The sequence below is a fragment of the Triticum dicoccoides genome, chromosome 2B (assembly GCF_002162155.2).
Source record: "Triticum dicoccoides isolate Atlit2015 ecotype Zavitan chromosome 2B, WEW_v2.0, whole genome shotgun sequence".
Lineage (NCBI taxonomy): Eukaryota > Viridiplantae > Streptophyta > Magnoliopsida > Poales > Poaceae > Triticum > Triticum dicoccoides.
Genome location: NC_041383.1, coordinates 790,379,334 through 790,389,386, shown reverse-complemented (window position 1 = coordinate 790,389,386; position 10,053 = coordinate 790,379,334). Strand labels below are relative to the sequence as shown.

Here is a 10,053-nt window from a genome sequence, read left to right as displayed (position 1 = left end):
TTCCAAAATGATGTTACCCATTTCCATTTTTTAATCTCATTTACATTATTTTAGGGCAAAAGCAAGTATAACCCGCCTCACTTGCAATCAGCAATCAACATGACACAAGCCAAAAATATCAACGATCAAAATAACTTTACAAAAGTCAAGAAGGAGAAAAGAGGCAAGAGCCTCACCCCCCAAAAAGGAAATCCTTGCTCAATTTTTCCATTAGCCAGTTGCTAGCACATCCAAGGCAAGCCCCTACCACCCAAGGCCTTGTGGCCCTTGGCTGCAGCCCGGGGCGACAACCTCGTCTTCCCTCTCATTTCTTTGCACACCATCTCCAGCTCCGCCACCCGGCCCTGCATCCGCCGTAGGTTCATCCTCAGCGTCTCCTTCTCCTTCTCGTTGTCCGTAACGACCTGTTTCGGTGTAGGCGACGACAAGGGGCTCTGGAGCGAATTGGATGGCCGCTACAAGGACAATGCTTGCACGGCAATCCTTGGTGGGATCCTCCGGTTCCTTGCCAAGTCCTTGCACGCCTCGAGGGTCAGCTTCTCATAGTTGAGGCACCGGCACAATGTCGCACGCTCCTCGACGGTCAAGTCGGCATGAGACTGCATACATTCACAAAGGCACAAGCGTTATACTCTTTCGGTCGCAAAATATAATCAGGGAAGCAGTTTATTTAAGCTGCATTTTTCATATTTATTTTCATTTTTCATTTTAGTATGCCATTTGAAAATGGAAAAATTGCATAGTCATGAAATGTTTCTAGGTCCTCTTATCTTATCTTAGAATAGGGGCAGTGCATAAGCTGCGTTTAGGGCTGTAAACGAGTCGAGCTCGAGCGAGTTGGAGTTGGCTCAGCTCAACTCATATGAAAATACGAGCGAGCTCAAACTAAGTGAAGCTCATGATCGAGCTATAGAACATGACTCGTGCTCAGCTTGTAACGATCTCGAGTCGATCCCGAGTTAGTTTTGAGCTAAATGAGATGGTAAAAATTATAAATATATGGATGAAAAACAAAAATTAAGGTTAATATGCTGGGAGCCTTTGCCAAAAATATAGGATATTTAACACATAGTCGACCACGTGCCATGATTAGGCCTAAATCTTCTCTGCACTTAATTAAGTTTCCATGTTCGTTGGAAAATAAAATGGAGAAAAATTATGGACAACATATATGGTAATAAATTATCTTATTTTCACTTAATATATGGCATGATCATTTAACATAATGATATTTTGTCGAGCTATCAAGCTAAAATCGAGCGAGCCAACATTGGCTCAAGATCGGCTCGTTTCTCGGTCGAGCTACATAAAGTGTTCAAACACAGCTTGTTTTTTTTTCCAGTCGATCTCGAGCGGCTCATGAGCCTCGAGCTTTTCTTGCAGCCCTAGCTGCGTCAAATCCAATAACTAAGAGCTTACAAAATTCAGCACAGTTTCATGAACAGAACTTTAGAAGTTCCGTACTAGTAGTAGCTAGCCAGTGCACGGAATGCCGTGGAGGAGAGGGAACCTAAAGCAGAAAGAGCAGACAAAAAGGGGAGGAAGGTGGTTAATTAAAGGAAGAAGACATAGGAAGCACACTAAAGGCTACTTGTACTACCTATCACCAGTAATAACACAAAGGCGAAATCTCAGTTCTGAAATGATTGGAGCACAGTACAAATGGAAGATCGATCCGATGCTTACTGCATGACAGCATGAGGCAAAAAGACTTCACTTCAAACAAAGCAAAATGCTGTCGAACATGTGTTGTAACTTGGTGAAAGCAGAGTCAAAGTTCAGAGATGTTGCAAGTGCTAGTTTTCTGAAGCAAGTGCATTCTTCAGACAGAGATGAAATTTTCAGCATGTCGAATGGATTGATTGGGTGCTGAATGCACGAGAGGATAATGCATGATGGATAATAAAGCGGACATGGGTAGTTAGTGTTGGGCTACTGAAAGGTTTCGAGATCTGATCTGATGGGCCAAAAAGGGGCTAAAGCCATCCCAGAGCAAAGAAAATTGCTTCCATACTCCATGACACAAAAGTGGTACACACTCCACCTCTCCATCACTATCATCCCATGGTGATCATAGTGCTGCTACCAAACTCTATTCGGCTGCTTTGCAAAAGACCTTTCAATAGCTAGTACCATCGACTTAGACATAAGATAATATGTACTGTAGTTAACTTGGTTATATAGGCAGACTAAAAAATGTTATATTGGCAATCAAATGTTTTACCGTATGTAGCTTGGATTTTTTTTTGTTTCCATTAAAAGTTTGCCCCGGGTAACATCAAATCTTGGATCCGCCACTGCGGCCGTGCCTCCTCGGAAATGAAAAAAACTCTTTTCTGTTTTTTTTCTTTCGCGAGAGTCACCGTTTTGCTTCCGCGAAAGGCACGGGCGTGCCTCTTTCGGAAAGGGAAAAAAACCGTACTCCCGATTCAGTTTCTTCGTCCATTTTTTTCCGTCAAAACCTATCAACATTGGATCTAGTTTTGAAGATCTCGACGCGAGGAATCCAACGGCGAAAGCGATTGCAGACTAAGGCATAGCCTAGTGGTGGGAAGGGGCTGATGCCTTCCCACCCACCCAGGTTCACGGTACGGTACTTGCAATTTGGGTTTGTTGCACCAATTATACTGTACGGGGTTCTCTTACAGTCTTTCTGTCAAAAAAAAACGGCGAAAGCGATTCGAGATTTGGACGCATGGTTTAAGAGATAAAACATTTTTAATAAACGAATCTACGAAAAAAAGAAAAACTCTCAGATTTCGACAAGTGACGCACATAGGGATTGCCTTTCAGCTGTTGAAGTGTCAATTAGGAGAACATGCCAAAATTTGCGAGCCCTTTGTATACTAAAAAAGTAATTGCGATCCTAGGAGGCCCCAATAGAAAAAGGAGGCCCCCAATTTGTGTTTCTTATTCCACCCGCAGCCCACGTGCGTGTACTTCCTGAGCGCTCTTATGACCTGTATTGGCTCGAAAATCCTATATCTACGAAGAGTACATACACTTTATGTAAACTTCCTAAGGCTGGTTGTAATGGTAATATCATAGCTAATATCATGCATGCCAACTAGAAAATTTTGATAAGGTGTCAAAGAATTAAATAAAGAAAGAGAAGATTGAGTATCATATCGTGATACCGTATCATAATAAAATGTTATACTACTATGTATCATACATTGCAACAAATAAAGTACTACATGATACTAATATATGATACTATGCATTAGGAAGGTAGTATCATATCCATGATACTAATATATGATACTTTTCCTTAGAACCAGCCTAACAATAAAACTACTCCTCCCCCTGAATTTCAGGGGATGAGCCCGTCCTCCGGTAATCTCAAATCATATTCGTCCACGTGGCTCATTACGTTAATTACCTAGCAATATTTACGTAGATCTAGCATCTCGCGCTCGCCAGGACGATTTCTCTTGTGTTACGAAACGTAGTTCTGGCACACCTTTGGCACCACGCTACCGACCAAGCCAATACTGTAGATGCCCACTAGTTTTGTTTTCACCGTGGTTGTTTAATCATTTTTTCACTGTTTGCATTTCTTCCTGGATTCTTTTTGTTTATCATTTTTCTCATTTTTATTCTTCCTTTTCTTAATTCCTTTCCGTGTTCTTTTAGATTTTGAAAAAAGTTTATTTTCTTTTCCTATTTGTATTTTTTCAACCCATTCCATATTTTTTGAATACATTAGGAATATTTTGTAAAACCATTTAGTATTATCAAATACATGATAGATTCTTTTTTCAAACATATGTGTCGATATCTATTTTTTATATACACTTGTACATTTTGTATACAACTAAAACATTTTTACATATCTTTAATGTTTTTAAATACATGTTTTAATTTTTTTGAAGATATGTTAAAAAATCAAATCAAATTTAAATTTAGTTTTAATGATAAAACACATTTTAACAATTTGAACATCTGTTTACCATCTATAAACATATCTTAATAATGACATGAACATATTTCTGAAATTCATAAATTTTTTTGTGAATGCAATGCACATTTATAATAGTAAAAATCGTTTATTCGAATTACATAAACAATGTTTTACATTGTATAGATTTTTAAAATACGACACACACACTTCTTTTGAAACACATGAACATTTTTAAATGCCACAACATTTTTAAAATAACACTAATAAATTTTTTACACTGTGCTAACATTTTTTGAATAACGCTAATAACTGCCACAACATATGTAAATTTTAAGTCCTTGAATATATGCACTCATAATGTTTTCAAAAATATGAAGAACGAACAAAAATGCAAAAAAAACTGAGAAGAAAATACACAAACCTGCAGCAAGCTACTTGGGTCGGCCAGCTAGTACAGACACCCGACGCAAGTCGAGCTTGTGGCTCATTGTAAACGAGACATAGCCGGTCTCATATTAGCCGGCAATTTAACGATTTCTATTGTGTTTGGTTTCCACTGGTTCTCTTATAAAGTTTTTGTGTTTTCTTCAGGATTTCTTTTGTTTCTGGTTTCTAATCTTTTATTTTTCATTTTTCCTTTTCTAAACATGGGAACATGTAAAAAAACTTGACTTTTTTAACATCAAAGCACATTTTTATTCATGAATATTGTCAAAATTCATGAACATTTTTGTAATTCGCAAACATTTTAAAGTGCGTGAGCAATTTTTGAAACTAGATGAGCACTTGTGACCTTGTTGGCAGCTCGACCTCTCTTCTTGAAACCTTATACAGATAACTGAGATAACACTTAACCCAAATCCATGCTACTATGTTGGCGTCGAGGGAAGCAGAGCCGGTGCACGAGTGGAGCCCGGCAGAGCCAGCTCAACCAGAGAGCCGGGGCAAAATACACTACGCTTTAGTTTATGACTTGGTTGCCCCTACAAATGATGCTTAGTCGTACATTTACTGCTATCATTTAAGCAAGAGTCAGTGGCAGAGCCCGGGCAGCTGCCCCGGGTAGCCGGGAGCTGGCTCCACCACTGGAGCCTGGCGTCGGCTAGGTTAGCACCTGGGCCGTAGCACAGTAACCAATTTTTACGGGCTTGCAAATTTTTTGGTATGGTTGCTATTGGTTGCAATCCAAACACGCCCTCAGCCTCAGCGCTTCCTTCTCCTCATTCAGTGCTGACAGCGAGCTCCCGAATCCCAAGCTTGGGCAGCTGTTGCGAGGATAGCACCTGCACGATCGTCCGTGTCAAGATCCGCCGGTTTTTTGTCGGGTCCTTACACGCCTTTAGGGTCAGCTTCTCGTATCTTAACCACCGGCACAACGTGCCCCGCTCCTCCACCATCAGGATCACGTGAGACTGCACGCAAACAGAAGGATACAATATACTCTGTCCATCACATAGACAAAAGTATTCCCTCTATAAACAAATATAAGATCGTTTGTTTACAGAGGGAGTATGAGGTAGAGCAGAGTTATATGAGACCCTAAAAAAAGAATTTAACAAGGTTCAGTAATTAAAAAAATTTAAAAGTTCTGTTGATGATCCTAGCGAAATCATCATATGGTTAGAAATTGTTTAGTGCCCTGTTTGTCGGTTAGCATGCTCAAAAGGAATACCGTGGATGCCATGAAAATCAAAGCGAAAAGGACACACAAGAAAGCGGATGAAGGTGATTAAAGGGGGGGAAACATGGAAAGCACCAGGCAATCCGGCAGAAGGTAAACTCAAGCAAAGGCTACTAGCCAATCACTAGTACATTATGGGACGGAGGGAGTTGGAAACAAAATCGAGATCCCACTTGTGAAAATGATGAGCCAATGCAAAAGTGAAACCGATTTGATAGACCAATGACAACATGAAGCAAAAAGTGCACTGCGTGCAAACAGAGCCAAATGAATGTCAAAGTTACGTCCCTGCATGAAAAAGAAAACATCTGCATGCATGCAAATTGCCAACAAAAAGTTTGGCTGTGCACAATTCAGCATGTTGAGTCGATTGAGTCGGTGACTACTGCCGAAAGAGATTCCCCCATGTTAATCCTGACAGAATGAAAGGATAAGACAGGGATAAAGCAGGCGAGTGTGGTGTGGCCTAGTGACAAGTTTTTCTTTCAGATCTGAGCCGATGGACCAAAAAGCAAGCGCACAATGCAGAATTGCAGAGTGCAAAAGGGACCAAAGGCATAGCAAACAAATTGCTCCATGCTCCATAACACAAAAAGTGTTAATACCGTACTAGACAATCCCTCTAACCATCATTAGCAACTCATCATAGTACTATGAAACTCCATTCAGTTGTTGCTTTGCAAAAGTCTTTGTTTGATCACTCATCTTGGCCACCATCCTACGGGCATCATAGTCCCAGAGAATATTCCTTGTCGCAGGTGAAAGTCTCGGTGCCCTGCGTGGCCTACGCTCTGCCTACTGTCCTTAATCCCTCCAATCATCACCACCGGACCTTTTTTCTGTTCTATTGAGAAATCGATTAAATTATCAACACAGTACTGCCTGCTTCTTTGTGAATCGATTACCTTTTCTTTCTCTGAAAACACAATCAGCATGACAATGTCTACGTGTGATCTGATATATCATTGCTTACGAATTCGATTTCAAATTCAACTGCCAATTTTTAAAATCAAAATCAAAATTTTCTCAAAGTTCAGTTGAACATTTGAAGTTTTGGAGAAGAATTACTTGCCCAGGTACACAAAGTCGATGGCGCTCTGCATGATGATGGTTCGATCTCTGCATATGTTGCGCTTTACACTCGTCACTACTAGAAAAAGGGCTATAGATGGGATTGACACTAATGGCGCACCAGACAAGCGGTGCGCCATTAGTATATAGTAATGGCGCACCACCTTCTGATACGCCATTAGAGTTGAAACTACTAATGGCGCACCTGGCCCAAGGTGCGCCATTAGTATCAAAAATTTTTTTGAACTAGTGCGCCTGTCCAAACATACTAATGGCGCATCCAGATTCAGTGCGCCATTACTAGTTGTAACTAGTAATGGCGCACCTGTCGGAAAGTGCGCCACTAATGTTGTTTTTTTATTATATTTTTAATTTCTTTTTTTGCAAAACTACTACTGACGCACTGTTCCATCGTGCGCCATTACTAGTCAGTGCGCCATTAGTATGTTTTTTATTTTGCAAAACTACTAATGGCGCACCACAAAAAGGTGCGCCATTAGTAACCTGGATTACTAATGGCGCATTTAGAGTTGGTGCGTCATTAGTAAGTGGGCAGCAACAAGATATTTTGAACAGCCTCTCCTACCCACACTCACTTTCTCCCCACTTCATTCTCTCCACCTCCTCCTTGTCTCGGGTGCCTCCTCTTTTTCACCTCATTTCCATCATAGATTCATTCAAATTAAGTGGTTAAATTACCTTATTTTGATAGGTAAGTAAGGGGGCAAGCTATATTTATATAGTTCTCCCTACAACAATGTGCACATGCACTTTTTATGGCCTAGCTAGATCTATGTATGTTCGTGGTGTTGCATATGTTTGTGGTGTTGCATATGTGTTTGTGTTTGGAGGTGTACCGGTATTTGAAATGCGATAGTTGCCAATATTTTGCCGGAATGTTGATTCATTTCCGTTTCGGCGAGAATTTTGGCATTAAGCATTTTTGGTCCTATTTTTAGGGAAAGTCATGCCAAATTTTTTCTTGATTCTAAAATATCGTTTTGCTCTACCCCGCAGGCGACCATGGTCCGCACGATGACCGAAGGCATCGTGAATAGGTTTTTCAGGTCCGCGAAGGCCGAGATGCTTCAAAAGAACGAGACGGAGATAAGATGTCTGTGTCGAAGATGCAAGCTGAAGAGCCTTATTGCGGACCCGGATTCCGGGCAGGTGCGGGACCACCTGCTCTTGCGTGGTTTCATGGATGGCTATCGGTGGCAAGGTGATGAAGATGACTACGAAGTCGTCCATGCGGGCCGGGCAAGAAATGAGGAAGGGCAGCAAGACAACCACCGCGGCTCGGGCGGGCGAGAAGACGAAGAATCCCCAGGAGATGATCATGACGGTGATGCTGTACACAGTCATCATGTAGAAGATGCAGGACATGATGATGAGGAAGATGCCGGAGCAGACGACGGGCATGATCATGAAGATGATGATGCCGGCGGAGCAGACGAAGCTGGACCATCGATGGGCTAGGTGCAGGACCCTCATATTCAAGAGCTGCTTCTCAAGCAGATGGATAACGCAAGAGCTGCCGCCCGAGAGAAAGCCAAGATGGATCAACTTGAGTTAGACGCGGTTACTCCATTGTATGAAGGATGCAGGCCCGAGGATACCCGCCTGAAAGTAACGCTCATGGCTCTGGAGATGAAGGTAAAACACAAAATGACCGACGCATGCTTCGACGAGAACATGTCATTCTGGCACGAACGTCTTCCCAAGGGGAACAAGTGCCCGACCAGTTTGGAGGAGGCGAAGAAAATCGTGTGTCCTCTGGATTTACCGCACGTGAAATACCATGTGTGCATGAACAATTGCATCATTTATCGGGACGAGCACACGGAGTCTACCATATGTCCGGTGTGCGGCGTCACTCGATACAAGAAGAGGAAGAAAGCTCCTCGAAAAATGGTGTGGTACTTTCCGATCACTCCTCGTCTGCAGCGGTATTTCGCGGACCCTAAGATAGCAAAGCTCCTGCGTTGGCACGCGGATAGGGAGGAGAAGAAGCGAGAAGATGACGCAAATGATCCGGAGATAGATAAAAAAGACAAGATGCTGAGTCACCCTAAGGATGCGAGCCAGTGGCAAGCGTTGAACTTCGAAGACCTAAATTTGGGAACGATCCAAGGAACATCATGCTGGGCGCGAGCACCGATGGAGTCAATCCGTTTGGCAGCCAGAGAAGCACACATAGCACCTGGCCTGTGTTTGTGTGGATTTACAACCTCCCCCCCTGGTTGTGCATGAAGAGGAAGTACATTCACATGAGTATGCTAATTGAAGGACCGAAACAACCAGGGAACGATATCAATCTGTATCTGGGGCTGCTGAAAGAGGAGCTTGACACGCTGTGGAAAACGCCAGCCAATACGTGGGACGCCGCAGAGAAAGAATATTTCCCTATGAGAGCCGCACTGCTCACGGCGGTGCACGACTATCTCGGTTACGGATATCTCGTGGGGCAGGTAGTCCACGGATTTTCTGGATGCGTAAGGTGCATGGATGACACAACGTATCACCAGCTAGATAGAGATCCCGGGTCTTCGAAAACCGTGTTCATGGGACATCGAAGGTGGCTTCGTGACGATGACCCGTGGAGGAAACGCAAGGATCTGTTCGATGGTGAAACCGAACCCCGAAAACGCCCGTGTACGAGGAGCGGCGAGGAAATAGACAAGCTGTTGAAAAATTGGAAAGACTACCCACTGCCGGGAAAGAAGCAAAAGGCGCCAGAGCCGGGAAAGAAGCGAAAGGCGCCAGAGCCGCTACTGAAGGTATGGAAAACGAGGTCTGTTTTCTGGGACTTGCCGTACTGGAAGATCCACCGTGTGCCTCACAGCCTTGATGTCATGCATATCACGAAGAACGTGTGCGAGAGTCTGCTTGGTACCCTGCTCAACATGCCAGAGAGGACCAAAGATGGGCCGAAAGCAAGGGCAGACTTGAAATCAATGGGCATCAGGCAGGAGCTTCACGCTGATGATGATGATGATGATGATGATGATGATGATGATGATGATGATGATGATGAGGCGAAGCAGGACACAGTAAGTCGTCGCAAAGGCAAAAAGGCCAAGAAGACCGGAAATGACTACCCTCCCACGTGCTTCACTCTAAGTCAGGAGGAGATCGAGCAGTTTTTCACCTGCCTCCTAGGAGTAAAACTTCCTTACGGTTACGCGGGGAAGATAAGCAGATACCTAGACCCAGCGAAGCAGAAGTTCAGTGGGATGAAGTCTCACGACTGTCACGTGCTGATGACGCAGATACTTCCAGTTGCAATCCGTGGGATCATGGATGCGCACGTCCGTGAAACGCTATTTGGCCTATGCAACTTTTTCGACGTCATCTCTCGGAAGTCGATTGGCGTGAGGCAACTCAGAAGGCTACA

The 10,053-nt window shown here is 43.2% G+C and overlaps 1 pseudogene; it reads right to left on the bottom strand.

Moving 5' to 3' along the window:
• Positions 1-209: 209 nt before the first annotated feature.
• Positions 210-5,301, bottom strand: LOC119361444 (annotated as a pseudogene).
• Between the last annotated feature and the right edge of the window lie 4,752 nt (positions 5,302-10,053).